Source organism: Schistocerca serialis, chromosome 3 (assembly GCF_023864345.2).
Source record: "Schistocerca serialis cubense isolate TAMUIC-IGC-003099 chromosome 3, iqSchSeri2.2, whole genome shotgun sequence".
Taxonomy (NCBI): domain Eukaryota; kingdom Metazoa; phylum Arthropoda; class Insecta; order Orthoptera; family Acrididae; genus Schistocerca; species Schistocerca serialis.
Genome location: NC_064640.1, coordinates 815,865,462 through 815,882,576, shown reverse-complemented (window position 1 = coordinate 815,882,576; position 17,115 = coordinate 815,865,462).

The following is a 17,115-nucleotide window of genomic DNA, read 5'->3' as shown; positions in this document are numbered from 1 at the left end:
TTGTATTCTCTTCATTAGCCTGAAGTCCCTTCTGGCTACATTAATCACCCATACAGACATTTTGTAGGACAGGTTTTCTGAAATAAGGAAGGATGTCACCACATTTTATTTTTAAAGGATATTGCAAAGAACAAAATAATAATTTTTTTTTAGAAAATAACACTTACCAGGAAATAAAATTATTGATTAACATATTCAGCTCAAAACAGAAAATGGATCAGAGCATTTATCTTCTCAGTGTAGAAAATTATTTATGATGGCAGTTTGAAGAATCATTTAGTTCATTACATACTGGAATTAATACAGTCCAAACACGTAATCTGAAGAATGAGTATTGCCTCAGAAAAAATGGGAGGAGGATAAAAAATGAAACTTTATGAGTTACGAGAGCATGTGAAATTATTTTAGTGACTATGAAAATGAGTCAAATTTACAAAGAACTTTGCGGTATGAGCCCCCTTATCAGTATGATAGTTCAGCTCCTCTGACCTGGCTGCACGCACTGATTCAGTTGGGAAGGTGTCATAAAACCATTCTACCTCTTCAATGGCAAGCTGGCTCACAACTGTTCTATGTGGTCATTGATATCCTGAATACTGGCATGGGGAAAGATTAATGGCCGAGCTGGTCCCATACAGGGGTTCCTGCTGTCCATGCGAGTACCTCAGCATCACACAGACAGTACCTTGAGGCCTGTGTAATTTGCGGATAAGCATTATTCTGCCAAAGAACTGGTATTGTGACACCGTCACATGAGACGTAACACATGATCTCACAGGATATCCACGACATACCGTACTGACAGAGTTCCCTCGATCACTAACAGCTATGACCTGAAGTCATAACAATGGCTTCCCACATAATGACACCAGGAGTAACACTGTTGTGCCTCTCCAAGGCATGGAAGAATGATATCCCTCCCCACATCATTACAATATTCACCGACAATGGGAATCCAGGATAATGCAGAACCGCAATTCATCACTGAACACAATGTGACACCATTTGTTAGTAGTCTGTGCTCCCTGAACACAGTGACACTCTACACATCAGATTTTTGTGGTATTAACAGCGGCTTATGGCAAAATAATTCCGTAGTGTGGCTAGTAGAAATCTCCACACAATGGTGTGGGATGACAAAGAAAGTCACACACAGTTCATTTCCTGCTGTCAGATGGTAGGTACAGATGTGAAAGGATTATGATGCGCTTGGTGCACTATGCAGCTATCCTCTTCTGTGGTTGTTAGATATGGTCACATGAAACCTCGCTGATGAGTGTGGCTGCCCCCACATTTTCATACAGTCTAACATTGGGCCATTGTCACATTCAAATGCCCCACAAACCTTTGATGATTGCACAATTCAACTAGCTGGCCAAATGGACTTCCACAGTAAGGTCCTTTTCAAACTGATAATGCTGTCTCAGATGAGTATGCAGCATCTCTGTATCCTTCACAGTGATCAATCAACTATTTAAAGTGTTCATACCCTAACAGTCATACTAACAACATTAAACATGAGAACATTAATGCACTCCAGAGGACATGAGAGTATTGTGTGCTAATAATTTACATACCTGGTGATGGCATGAACATGTACAAATCAAAATATCCACGGGTATGCTGCCGGTCTATAGTGTCCAACGGGCACAATATTTCGGCGATCAAACATGTCGCCATCATCAGGTGAACTGACGGACTGAGCTCCTGTGAACGTGCCGGCACGGAGATCCGTACGCTATGGCCGCTCAGAGGGAACTGGGTTCGGTCGCGGCGGCGGCCGATTTAAATACCCTCCGCCCGCGGCGCGCTCCCTCCGCCGTCCGCGCCCAGCGCCACGGTCGCGCGGTGGAACAGATTGCGACGGCGTCTGAGATGACGTCGGTGTGATGGCTCTGTCCGCCGTGGTCGTCACAACTATACGTCTGCTCGATTTACTCTTGATTAACCCGATCGCTGGTTCCCAAGCCTTGCTAAGATTATAGCCACAGTCACGGTTTATGAGGTCGTCATTGGTGCGAATTTCGATGGCCTCTCTAACAACGCTGTCCCAGTATCTCGACGTCTGTACCAGAATCCTCGTGCGGTCATACTCCATGTCGTGATTTTCCGACAAACAATGTTCAGCGACCGCCGACTTGCTCGGATACATCAGTCGAGTGTGCCTCTGGTGTTCACGGCATCGATCCTCGACGGTACGCATCGTCTGACCAATATACGACTTGCCACATTGACACGGAATCTGGTACACGCCGGCCTTCCTCAAACCGAGGTCATCTTTGGCGCTCCCCACCAGTGCACGAGTTTTATTTGGAGGACAAAACACAGTTCCGACCCGGTGTTTCTTCAGAATGCGGGCGATTTTTCCCGAGAGTGCGCCTGTGTATGGAATAAATGCAGTGCCTACCTCCTCCCTCGTGACTTCATCCATCTCAACAGGTTGTGCTGCAGTGGTTGGGCGGAGAGCACGTTGAATCTGCCACTCTGAGTACCCATTTTTTCGAAATACAGTTCTCAGATGTTCCAATTCCTGGGGTAGACTCTCTGCGTCAGAGATAGTGCGCGCCCTATGTACTAGAGTTTTAAGTACCCCATTCCTCTGTGAAGGGTGGTGGCAGCTGTCTGCATGCAAATACAGATCAGTGTGCGTAGCCTTCCGATACACCCCAGGACCTAGGGTGCCGTCAGCCCTTCTCTTGACCAAGACGTCAAGGAAAGGTAATTTACCCTCCGTTTCAGTCTCCATAGTGAATTTGATGTTGGGGTGTATGGAGTTTAGATGTGTAAGGAAGTCAAGGAGTTTATCCATACCATGTGGCCAGATGACGAACGTGTCGTCAACGTAACGGAAAAAGCAAGTAGGTTTCCATACGGATGACGACAGGGCTTCCTCCTCGAAGTTCTCCATGTACAAATTCGCTACCACCGGTGAGAGTGGGCTACCCATGGCGACTCCCTCCGTTTGTTCGTAGTATTCTCCATTAAAAAGAAAATACGTGGAAGTCAAGACATGCCTAAAAAGTTCAGTGGTCTTCTCGTCAAACTTCTGACTAATCAATTCTAGTGACTCTCGCAGGGGTACCCTCGTAAACAAGGAAACGACGTCAAAACTCACCATGATATGTGACTCATCCAACCTGAAGCTATCAAGGCGTTTAACAAAATCCACGGAATTACGGATGTGATGAGGGCATTTACCCACATAAGGACTTAATATTCCCGTCAGGTATTTGGCCAACAAATATGTAGGTGCCCTGATGTTGCTGACAATGGGGCGTAATGGTACCCCCTCTTTCTGAACCTTCGGGAGTCCATATAGTCTAGGCGGTACCGGACCTTGGGGTAACAATTTCTTAGCGTCACCCTCCGGTAAATCTGCGTCCTTGAGAAGCGCCCTCGTCTTGTTCTCCACCTTCTTTGTAGGGTCAACGCTGATCTTCCGGTAGGAATCGTCATTTAGCAGGCTCTGCATCTTATCAGTGTAGTCCTTATGGGAGACAACAACTGTAGCATTGCCTTTGTCAGCCGGTAAGACAACAATTTCAGAGCGCTCCCTCAGATCACGAATGGCCGCCCTCTCTTTACTGCTGATATTTGACTTCATCGGCTTGGATTTCGTCAACGCACGACAAGTTTCACGACGTAAACCGTGACTGTGGCTATAATCTTAGCAAGGCTTGGGAACCAGCGATCGGGTTAATCAAGAGTAAATCGAGCAGACGTATAGTTGTGACGACCACGGCGGACAGAGCCATCACACCGACGTCATCTGAGACGCCGTCGCAATCTGTTCCACCACGCGACCGTGGCGCTGGGCGCGGACGGCGGAGGGAGCGCGCCGCGGGCGGAGGGTATTTAAATCGGCCGCCGCCGCGACCGAACCCAGTTCCCTCTGAGCAGCCATAGCGTACGGATCTCCGTGCCGGCACGTTCACAGGAGCTCAGTCCGTCAGTTCACCTGATGATGGCGACATGTTTGATCGCCGAAATATTGTGCCCGTTGGACACTATAGACCGGCAGCATACCCGTGGATATTTTGATTATCAAATACGCCGGGAGAAACTCAAGAATCACAACATGTACAAAGTTACACTGACATCTGACCATGTCTTTTGAGTGCTTTACATCTACATCTACATCTATACTCCGCGAGCCACCTTACGGTGTGTGGCGGAGGGTACTTATTGTACCACTATCTGATCCCCCCTTCCCTGTTCCATTCACGAATTGTGCGTGGGAAGAACGACTGCTTGTAAGTCTCCGTATTTGCTCTAATTTCTCGGATCTTTTCGTTGTGATCATTACGCGAGATATATGTGGGCGGTAGTAATATGTTGCCCATCTCTTCCCGGAATGTGCTCTCTCGTAATTTCGATAATAAACCTCTCCGTATTGCGTAACGCCTTTCTTGAAGTGTCCGCCACTGGAGCTTGATCAGCATCTCCGTAACGCTCTCGCGCTAACTAAATGTCCCCATGACGAATCGCGCTGCTTTTCGCTGGATCATGTCTATCTCTTCTATTAATCCAACCTGGTAAGGGTCCCATACTGATGAGCAATACTCAAGAATCGGACGAACAAGCGTTTTGTAAGCTACTTCTTTCGTCGATGAGTCACATTTTCTTTTACTTGTTTTGTCACCCATTTTATGGTTATGCAGACAGAGATCAAATTCAGTCATTTGTAATGTGCAGTGCAGGCAACAAGTAAAGTGATTCTGTACCTAAAATGTTATCAGAGACTATATATTACTCTCAAATACGATTTTTTTCATCATGGTCTTCACTTTGAAGACTGGTTTGATGCAGCTTCTATCTAGCACAAGTATTTTCATCTTTGCATAGCTATTGCAACCTATGTCCACTTGAATCAGTTAATTGTAGTCAAGCCTTGGTATTCTTCTATAATTTTTACCTCCTTTACTTCCCTCCATAACGAAATTGACTATTCCTTGATGCCTGAGGAAGAGTTTTGTTAGCTGATGCTTTCTTTTAGTCATTACATATTTTCCCTCCTGATTTAATGACGTACACCTCCGATATTTATCTGATGTTTTTATCATCTAGTGAAAGAAGCCTTGGACTGAACGCAAAACATACAGCAGATAGGAGTGATAAACTGAGACATCAGCCTCACAGTTTGCTGACCATTTCACAGTACTGTCATCACCCCTGATCCAATACGCATATTGCACGAAGAAAAATAAAACATAATAAAGTGAATAGAACCAAATTCTATTGTATTATTCACAGAAAATTTGTAAAGTGCTCAAGAATGTAACTGTATCAATAAATGTTCCTTTATTATATGCGATGCAGTATAAAATATAGATCCATACAACATTGTCTCATTTCAGGAATGTGTGTCAATTTTTACCTCTCTGCCTACATTATTCAGTGAATTACTGCATTTTCGAGAGGTAACGGACTTTTGGGTCACCCTGTGTATCTATGAACCCAACTGTTCACTGGGAGCTGGCGGCTCATACAAGCGGCTCAGACGCTTAAGAACAATACTTCTGTTCATCCATGATGACACAGCAAACGGTAAGATTTAAAAGGCCGAGTAATAATGAAATGGATACACAAAAACTTAAGAGCAATAATTTTGCGTAATTATTATACAAATCACATCGTGGATGAGGCCTAAGTCACGAGGAAAGCCGAAAAGGTAGCCAACTGAAACGTCGCTCATGTAGCTTTTCTCTTGTAATCACACAAAATGCTTGCAGCTTTCGATCTTGAGTATGAGATGCTATTCCACATAGTACGCTTCATAGCCAGATGCACTCCAGTTTATACAGTAGCTTCTTATACGTACCTCGGAAATAAACAAGCAACGTATTAATTCCTCTTTGCCTCACACAAATACTTAATTCGGAGCACTTTGTATTGAATTTTCCTCGCTATCTTGTAGTTCCTGAATAATACAAAATAGCAGTATATGGTCCCAAAAATAAGCAGCGTAGTGAACAAAGTAGCACAAAATTCTTTCAGATTTCTACGAGTTTTTGGACCTCTGTGAGGCCTCCGAACTTTAGTGGTAAACGCGCGGGCGTTTTAGTTTGAATACCGAAACAACTGATAGCGGCAACCAACAGTATCAATCATTGCAATCAGAGATACGAAAATGAAAGATGTATGATCGGCGTTTTTTAATTGAACGATAGTTTGATTACAGTATTGGAACTAAGGTATATTGTATCTATCGATGTAATATGGAGCTAGTTGTTGAATGTGAAATGACGAAAAATTTACGCAGTCGTCTGTAAATGAAGACTATTTTTTGCAATTGTATTGTTGTTTGAAACAATATTGGAGCTCAGATAGCTTATAACATTCTAGTAGATTTAAAATTACTTTCGTTGTCTCCTAATCCTATGTTGCTACTATGGCTTTTTGGTACCCTGTTTTTGTGTAAGCGCTGTTTGCGCGATTAACGCCACAATATAATCAATTACGAAAATGTTACTTCTAAGTAATTTAATAACTTCGTTTTTGAGAACTTTGAAATATTTATTTTTGTTTAGAACTTAATACTGGAGTATTATTAAATCAATTAATTACAGTATAACACTACACGCTAGGCAAAAAAAATCTGCCCTGCGTTCTTTGAATTACAATACCGTTGTTTCTGGAATAGAAGGCGACGGCGAAAAAATTAACGATATAAGTTCGGTTGTACTACAACTACCGATACGTCACTCATGAAACAACGGATATTTCAAGGCACTACCCAATGCTAAAGAAAGCCCTAATGTTAAAGCGTCGAATCCTATAGGTATCTTACGTGTTTTCGGATCCTGTTTGCCTCAATATTTGGATGTTCCATGAATATGATTTCAGGATACACATACAGTACGTACATTCGTAAAGAGACATGATCTACCACGTTTCTAGTCAATGACATGTCAGTCCAACGGACAAATTAGGGGAGAAATGGAGTCTGCTGTGCATCGAGAAAGGATTCATTCTTCTTTGGATGTTAACATTTCTAGCTAAGAGCGATCGTCCTGCAACTTCAGACGTAGCAACTGCTGACAAGAAAATCAGCAGTCCGTAGTAGCCGAAACCGCCTATGATATCCGAAGACACACTGCACCTTTGCGCTTGCCATATTTGTGGTACGACGATATAGAAGGACTCATAGAGACTGGTAATGCTATGAACCGCAGTACGCATTGGTACCAACATCAGCTCTGTAGGATGCCGTGTTCAACAATGGTGCGCAGTTCAGAAGAGGTCAGTGTTTCTGCTGCACCCTGTAAAATTGCTCACATACATAGCTGAATAACGAAGTCACGTCGGGCTAGTTTTACTTGCTAACAGTATTTTATTCTGAGGGTATTAATTCGACGTGACTTAAAACGAGCTGAGTAACGTTGCAGTAAAGAAAGTTACATTCGTGCTATAAAACAGGGGAACTGAGAGATGTCTGAAAGACGCGTCGCAGACTCCAAATTGTGACAGGTTCCCCACTATGTGAGATACACAAAAGAAACTGAGCCAGTTACAGAATTTAATAAAGTACTTGGTGTCTATGTTGTCATACATTGAACACTGTCATAAGGGAATTCTTTTAAGATTTAATGTAAAAAACACTGGGTTATCGATTCTGCGAATGAAACCAAGCTCAGAAGTTCAATAACTATATAACGATTCATGTTGGCGGTACACGGACAGGTACGTTTAAATTGTGTTGCTTCATAGATTCAGTTGTCACAGATTCGGTCTTTCACTATTTGGAATCAAACAACTATGGACGAAATATATTTTATGGTTACGACAGTAGCGACTCGTGTGTGGTACACACTATGGTGTCAACGCATTAGAAAGATTAGAGTAGTTGTGAATTCAATACACAGAGAACCCTATGTGACATCGCCAATGTAGTCGAGCATACGAAATCGGAATTAAAGCAAACAGCAAACGTTTTAGTTCTATTAGGAGGGCAACTATACCCCATAACATCAAGTTTTGATACCGATACGTCAAACCTACTTAACAAAATTGGCAGTCCATAGCACCGACGCAGCTATTGAAGTTCGACATTGGTTTGAACTGTTTAGTGTGTATCGGTGGACCATTCTCTGTCATACCAGCCTGAAGCGCGAAAAAAGAAATCTGTCTTTACTTTTCTAAATAAGACCTTAGTGGAGGTGGTTTGCAATTACTTCGTTCCGAACTGTAACAAATCGTGAAATGTGTATGCGTCGTTTGGATAACGATGAAGACTCCTTGGCGCATCTATTCGCTCCTGAAATGTAAAGGAAGCAATCCGCGCCGTGGCTCCAATCGATTGAATGGCTTCTGCTACCCGCTACGCGACAGACGGCGCTAGAGTGCCGGTTTGGGTCGATCTGGGCCGAAGGTAACCGAAGTTTGTTGGCGCGCGCTAACGCGGGAACTACGAACGATGCGCAGTAATTGACGCAAAGTGAATCGACACCAAACCGTTTATTTACGGTTCAGAAGAGAACATGTGATATGATTTCTCAGAAAACAACTCACGGCAGTCACTAGCACTCTTCGTGGAGGCGGTGCGAGTGCGTATAAGAATATTATCAACAGATCGACATACAGATTAGGAGATTTTAGTGTCGTCAAATAGCTCTTTGACCTTTAAAGATAACAGCCGAAGTCCGTTGCAACAGAAATGAAGCTTTATAATACGATCCTGACTAATAGTTTTCTCGTTTGCTCCTTACGCTTCTACAGTATCACAATTTAAGTCAGTGACTTTATTACTGCCAGCCAGTGAATTACCGGCAAAATAGATTTTTGGATCTGGACGTTCCATACAGCAATTACTGAAACAGGCATGGACAACAGATGATGAACAACAGAGATAATAGTAGGAGAAAATGGTGGATTTTCGTGTTTATTAGCCCTTTCAACGCTGAGTGCGTCATAACAGTGAGCGCATCCGTGTGCGGTTGGGAAGCTCCCAACGGCAGCGCCCGCTTGGGCACTATACGGCGCTGAGCACTGCTGCGCTTAGTCGTTATCATCGCAGGTTCTTCCGTATTTATTCTCACCAATAAGTTCTTAAAACAAATTGTGATCTGAATATTCCTTATCGTCGATGTTCCTAATACTGGACAACAGTACAACGAAACACATACCAGAAAGATTTTTCGTGTAATATAGGCATATTTCGAAATAGGCGCAAAATAGAGTCCCACGGCCAATTGTTTACAGCAGTAACGCAATTCCTTTCCTTTTTAGTTCTTGCTGCATATAAGGCATCTCCTTACAAGTCAGTGTTGTTTACTGACGGTGCTTGGAAAGTGTCTTTCTCGAAGAAAATGGTTCAAATGGCTCTAAGCACTATGGGACTTAACATCTGAGGTCATCAGTCCACTAGACTTACAACCACTTAAACCTAACTAACCTAAGGAAAGGCCAGGCCTTTCTCGAAGCCCCAGTAAACTTTCTTCGTCTGATCTACGACCTCCTGATGCTTTCTTTTCTTGGTGGTATGCCTCCAAAATCTCAAGAAAGCGGCCGAGTTGAAATTCGGTGACTGAAGTATGTTTCCGGCACGAATGTTGTAAATAACGCCAAATTTAGCACTCGCAGGAGTGAAAAAAGAGTTTTTCTACTATTTCAGTGTTTTGCGAGCAAATTCCGTTGAGTTAAGTAGTATTTCATATTTGTCCACTACACCCATAGACTAGTTGCAATTCAGCAACAGCACTGCTTAGGCGAGCGTTCTGATATCCTCTCGGAGACATTCGGGACAACCACAGTAAACACGCTTGGGGGAAGCCACGCTTGCTGATTACAAGGTCTGCAGTTTTTCTGCATCCGAACTGCTAAGCCTGGACAGTCCTCTAGGACAACTCAGCTGAGTTAAACAAATAACAGGTAAAATGTATTAGTATACTCGGCGCAGAACTGTTCTCGAGTCCAGCTAGCGGTTTAGACGTACTGCACAAGAGGCACGAGTTCTGCCTGTTAGAGACGAAAGGAGAAGACTAGCTGGATGGAACACGGAACTCATAGTTTAGGAATCTCCGACTGGGTAATGAAGGAAATTAATTTGTTGAAATGACATATACCTTACACATACAACATCTTATTGTAATCTCTGTAGGACAGTTCTTATGATAATTTTTTAATAATGTATATTGTAGTATCAACGAAACAGTTCCTTGTTTATTCCCCGTACTCGCCACAGTAAAGCGAAGTGTTGTTTGAAAGACGACAACAAACATTTTCCTTGCACCAGGCAAAACTGACAAAAGAAAAATTAATGCTTTCAGACACGTCACAGTAATTATTAGTTTTATTTAGAAAGAACCGAGGCAGAGTAAGCAACATTCCTGGCAGTTGCTCTGCTTATTGCATTGTATACCGAGCATAGTTTTTACTACCGCATACTAATATGCCTTGAGGTCCCTGAAGACAGATATAAACTTGCGGAAAAGTTAATACACTCATACTTATCAGTGTCATTGTCGTATATAAATCTGTCGTAGCATTAATCGATTGGACAACAGACACTGTCTTTTTTCACCTCGAAATGATTAAGTGCAATTTGTTCACATTTCTTTCACGGAACGTGACTGTCAGCGTCAGACACAGCAGATATGGCGGTAACGCCAAGCTTCGTCTTCACGTCAGCTACGAATTAATGGCACCTCCTCTATACATTTACATGTAGTAAGGTTCAAATGGTTCTGAGCACTATGGGACTTAACATCTGTGGTCATCAGTCCCCTAGAACTTAGAACTACTTAAACCTAACTAACCTAAGGACATCACACACATCCATGCCCGAGGCAGGATTCGAACCTGCGACCGTAGCAGGAGCGCGGTTTCGGACAGAGCGCCTGAACCGCTAGACCACCGCGGCCGGCACATGTAGTAAGGTTCATGGTCTTGTGACTTCATATACTATGATTTTTTGATTCTGCTTAAACAGGTCGGAGAAGACCTGAAATCAGCAATGTTCATCTCAGCAGCGATTCGGAGGGCCCTGTCTCATAGATCTCCTCGGGTGACGAGCAGCTCTACATCGTTAGTATTTCTAGAAAACTCTTCTAAGCAAATGCTGTTCATGTTATTTATTCAACTTTAGGGGTTTATATTGTTATGAATGTGTGTGTGTGTGTGTGGGGGGGGGGGGTAACTCGGCTTTGTGGCCGCACTTAACAGTAAATCTTTCGGTTAGGTTTCTTTTCACAGTTTTTCGAATTTCATTTTGGCGCGTATTTATTACTTCGTGTAAGTCTTTCTTCGATCTATACAGTTCACAGTTAAATTTTACGAACCATCAAGGGATTTGCACACTGCTTAACATTAAGAGTTAAACACAAAGAATATTTATTCAGTTTCATCTCCATTGTTAACACTTGTGCTAGCAAAAAAGCAACTGAGAATTATTATGGCCGGCCGGGATGGCCGCGCGCTTCTAGGCGCTACAGTGTGGAACCGCGCGACCGCTACGGTTGCAGGTTCGAATCCTGCCTCGGGCATGGATGTGTGTGATGTCCTTAGGTTAGTTAGGTTTAAGTAGGTCTAAGTTCTAGGGTACTGATGACCTCCGAACTTAAGTCCCATAGTGCTTAGAGCCATTTGAACCAATTATTATGGATATTAAGTGAGTTGTAAATATGAGCGAACAATGACTGAAGACAATTATTTCAGAGAAACTATCAACAAAAACTAAAATTCGCTTTACAAATAACCATCGCGCCGAGTCGTGTTATCTGTTTACGGATACGCTGTCAACCAGCGCCTGCCGTGACGCGGATCGCAGTCCGCTACAGCCCCAGTAGTCGCCTGACGAACTACGAATTTGGCAGTTCCTCAGCATGTGTCCAGATTTCAAACTTTCCGGTTAAGACATGGTACGCAGATGTAATTGGAAGGCTAGGAGAGAGTGGCACAGCTCGGTTCGCGAGACGTGCCGACAAGCGATTGCTCGTAGCCACGGCATTGAAGCAACGTGTAAAGAACGCCGTACGTGTTCTGACTCTTCCTGCTATGGGACTTACCATATCTGGCACCCAGAACATGACAACATATTGTATGCAGCACCTTGGCTGTGCAGCTCTTCTAAAATAGATGGAGTATCACAATCCCCAAGCGTTTGGTCTCTCATACCAGTTCTACAGGATAACACCCCAGTTGCCTACCCGAAATTTTTTTTGTGCCCAAAACTGCGGCTAGCGTCACTCTTATTACTGGATATTAGTTTCATTCTAATCAGTATTAATCGTAGTTTAATTAACTGGATGGTGACTATTAAAGATTACGACTCAAATGTCCAAGAAAGTTGAAGCTTAGACATGTCGATTTAATAAATGACGAAGTTCAATGAAAATCATCTTTTAACAAAACAACATGAAAGACAATACTATATATCGCACTAGAAGTACTTCCCTGACTAATACACTATATCAGATTTTAAAGTCAGCATCACTTTTAGAAACGCCAGTGATTTTGATTTTCTACCGCCTCGGTAGCAACTGCAGTCTAACGGCTCGTAATGTTATCGGCGGGTACGGATTTCGCAGGCGTGCTATTATTCTGCAGTGTTATGCCTGCCTAGGCGTACATTATCAGAGAATGAAATAAGCAATAAATAAATGCTACTGTAAGCATGTCTTGCACACAACAGCCTCAAATGCCCTAGTATCTGCAAATCCAGCATTCAAAGTCGACCGGAACCTGTTGCAAACCTGATTACCATTTTGCAGTGCCTTCACGTAAATCAAACGCAACTTGCGCTTCTTTTCAATATAAACAGCCACCGTTTAGTCTTGCCCTTTTGTCTGGAATATTGACCAGTCTTCTGTTCCAGACATTCTCATTAGACTTCACACAATGTGTTGCAACACGTCCCTCAATTACGTAAGTAGAGATTTGAGTTGATCTGTGGAATACTTTTGTTTTCTAGCCTTTTTTTAAGCAGTCGTATTGAGTGAGTTTCGTTCAAATGGACGAACTGGAATGCAGAGCATTCAGAATGTCTATCTCTCTTTTTTTCTAGAGACTGCTCCTACTGAACATGATTTACTAATACTCTCCGAAAATTGTAACCACAAAAGAAAACAATGAGGAAGTGAACGATATATTATTCGATGGCCGGCAATTAAAGATGAATGAAATTGCTGACACTATAGACCTACCAAAAGAAAGAGTGACATATATTTTACATGAAGAAATACCAACAAGAAAAATTCGTGGAAAGAAATTAGTAGCACATTTGTTCAAATGGTTCATATGGCTCTAAGCGCTATGGGACCTAACATCTGAGGTCATCAGTCCCCTAGATTTAGAATTACTTAAACCTAACTAACCTAAGGACATCACACATATCCATGTCCGAGGCAGGATTCGAACCTGCGACCGCTGCAGCCGCGTGGTTTCGGACTGAATAGCCTAGAACCGCTCGGCCACAGCGGCCGGCAGCACATTTGTTGAATTATGGCTAAAAGTGTTCCGGCGTAACGACAGACGCCTGCACGAAGATGAAGAACGCAGGAGCAGAGAAGGCTGTGAGACGATGTCAGCCAATAGCCCGCTGACAAAGACCGCACCACGACAGGAGCGGCCTCTACAAGAAGAGAATATAAGCGCCGCCACTGCCATCCTCGGCCGGGCAATAGCAGACCCGGAGTAGGAACCGCGAGGTAGAAGACGCACGCTAGTAGAGCTGTCATCCTAACTGTTATTCTGAGACCTGTGCCTTATATTAATAGCTTGTATGGACATTGTATGTAGAGGACACTGACTGTTTGCATGTCGCAAATCGCTTGCGACATGTTCTTGTAAACCAAAGTTAAGTATTCTAAATCTACACTACTAGACATTAAAATTGCTGCACCAAGAAGAAATGCAGGTGATAAACTGGTATTCATTGGAGAAATATATCATACTGGAACTGACATTTGATTACATTTTCACTCAATTTGGGTGCATAGGTCCTGAGAAATCAGTACGCAGAACAAACACCTCTGACCGTAATAACGGCATTGGTACGCCTGGGCATTGAGTCAAACAGAGCTTGGATGGCGTGGACAGGTACAGCTGCCCATGCGGCTTCAACACGGTACCACAGTTCATCAAGAGTAGTGACTGGCGTATTGTGACGAGCCAGTTCCTCGGCCACCATTGACCAGACGTTTTCAGTTGGTGAGAAATCTGGAGAACGTGCTGGCCAGGGCAGCAGTCGAACATTTTCTGTATCCAGAAAGGACCGTACAGGACCTGCAACATGCGATCGTGCATTATCCCGCTGAAATGTAGGGTTTCGCAGGGATCGAATGAAGAGTAGAGCCAAGGGTCGTAACACACCTGAAAAGTAACGTCCACTGTTCAAAGTGCCGTCAATGCGAACAAGAGGTGACCGAGACGTGTAACCAATGGCAGCCCATACCATCACGCCGGGTGATACGCCAGTATGGCGATGACGAATACACGCTTCCAATGTGCGTTCACCGCGGTGTCACCAAACACGGATGCGACCATCATGATGCTGTAAACAGAACCTGGATTCATCCGAAAAAATGACGTTCTGCCATTCGTGCACCCAGGATCGTCGTTGGGTACACCATCGCAGGCGCTCCTGTCTTTGATGCAGCGTCAAGGGTAACCGCAGCCATGGTCCCTGAGCTGATAGTCCATTCTGTTGCAAACGTCGTCAAACTGTTCGTGCAGATGGTTGTTGTCTTGCAAACGTCCCCATCTGTTGACTCAAGGATCGAGACGTGGCTGCACGATCCGTTACAGCCATGCAGATAAGAGGCCTGTCATCTCGACTGCTAGTGATACGAGGCTGTTGGGTTTGAACATGGCGTTCCGTATTACCCTCCTGAACCCACCGATTCAATATTCTGCTGACAGTCACTGGATCTCGACCAACCCGAGCAGCAATGTCGCGATACGATAAACCACAATCGCGATAGGCTACAATCCGACCTTTATCAAAGTTGGAAACGTGATGGTACGCATTTCTCCTCCTTAAACGAGGCGTGACAACAACATTTCACCAAGCAACGCCGGTCATCTGCTGTTTGTGTATGAGGAATCGGTTGCAAACTTTCCTCATGTCAGCACGTTGTAGGTGTCGCCACCGGCGCCAACCTTGTGTGAATGCTCTGAAAAGCTAATCATTTACATATCACAGCATCTTCTTCCTGTTGGTAAAATTTCGCGTCTGTAGCACGCCATCTTCGTGGTGTATCAATTTTAATGGCCAGTGGTGTACTTTATTGTAATAAAAAACATTAATGTTATTTTTTTGAATCGTTGTGTAGCTATCCGAGTAAGTAGCATCCTTTAGGCACCCTATAGGAGACTAGTGGGCAGGGTCCCACAAAAAGCAAATATGAAAACTAATTTTCCAGCAATGCCTGAAGCGTTTCAAACAGAGTCCAACTGATTTTGTATACCAGTTTATTGCTATGAGTGAGTTGTAGTTCCACCAGTTCAGAATCGAAACAATAATCACAGCTATGTGTCGAAGCCTGTGATCGGGCATAAAAACGGAATTAGATATCATATGGCAGAAAAATTATGCAGAGTGGTATCTGGGATGTTTCTTGTTGATTACCTTTCAAAAGTGTTGAATAGGAGAATAGTATACTTGGTGCAGCTAGAAAAATTCTAAAGTTGTTTCCCTGAAATACTGGAGGCAGAGCAGCAAGGGTCAATAGCCAGGCGGAATACTAGCAAGAAGGGATCACCGATGGGGCAGCTGCAAAAACGGGAGCTATTTTGACAACCGGACCCTGACCACAATTTATTGGTTATGAATTAAAACTGAAGAAACTACAGACAGGTGGGAATTTAAGGCGATGGGACCTGGATAAACTGAAAGAACCAGAGGTTGTACAGAGTTTCAGGGAGAGCATAAGGGAACAATTGACAGGAATGGGGGAAAGAAATACAGTAGAAGAAGAATGGGAAGCTTTGAGGGATGAAGTAGTGAAGGCAACAGAGGATCAAGTAGGTAAAAAGACGAGGGCTAGTAGAAATCGTTGGGTAACAGAAGAAATATTGAATTTAATTGATGAAAGGAGAAAATATAAAAATGCAGTAAATGAAGCAGGCAAAAAGGAATACAAACGTCTCAAAAATGAGATCGTCAGGAAGTGCAAAATGGCTAAGCAGGGATGGCTAGAGGACAAATGTAAGGATGTAGAGGCTTATCTCACTACGGGTAAGATAGATACTGCATACAGGAAAATTAAAGAGACCTTTGGAGATAAGAGAACCACTTGTATGAATATCAAGAGCTTTGATGGAAACCCAGTTCTAAGCAAAGAAGGGAAAGCAGAAAGGTGGAAGGAGTATATAGAGGGTCTATACAAGGACGATGAACTTGAGGACAATATTATGGAAATGGAAGAGAATGTAGATGAAGATGAAATGCGAGATATGATACTGCGTGAAGAGTTCGACAGAGCACTGAAAGACCTGAATCGAAACAAGGCCCCCGGAGTAGACAACATTCCATTAGAACTACTGACAGCCTTGGGAGCGCCAGTCCTGACAAAACTCTACCATCTGGTGAGCAAGATGTATGAAACAGGCGAAATACCCTCAGACTTCAAGAAAAATATAATAATTCCAATTCCAAAGAAAGCAGGTGTTGACAGATGTGAAAATTACGGAACTATCAGTTTAATAAGTCACAGCTGCAAAATACTAACGCGAGTTCTTTGCAGACGAATGGAAAAACTAGTAGAAGCCGACCTTGGGGAAGATCAGTTTGGATTGCGTAGAAATGTTGGAACACGTGAGGCAATACTGACCCTACGACTTATCTTAGATGCTAGATTAAGGAAGGGCAAACCTATGTTTCTAGTATTTGTAGACTTAGAGAAAGCTTTTGACAATGTTGACTGGAATATTCTCTCTCAAATTCTGAATGGGCTGTCATTCCTCAAGCAACCTTCCGTCAGAACACCATATTGAATTCCAGCATTACCGACGGAGAGCGCCACGAACTTGTAAGTCACTTTCAGCCAGGTGTCCGGATACTTTTGATCACATAGTGTATCTTGTCTAAACCATCTTACAATTATTGAAGGGTCCATAAAATGAAAGAGCTAAGGCCATTTTAACTGAATAGACGCAGTATTTTACTATTTTCTA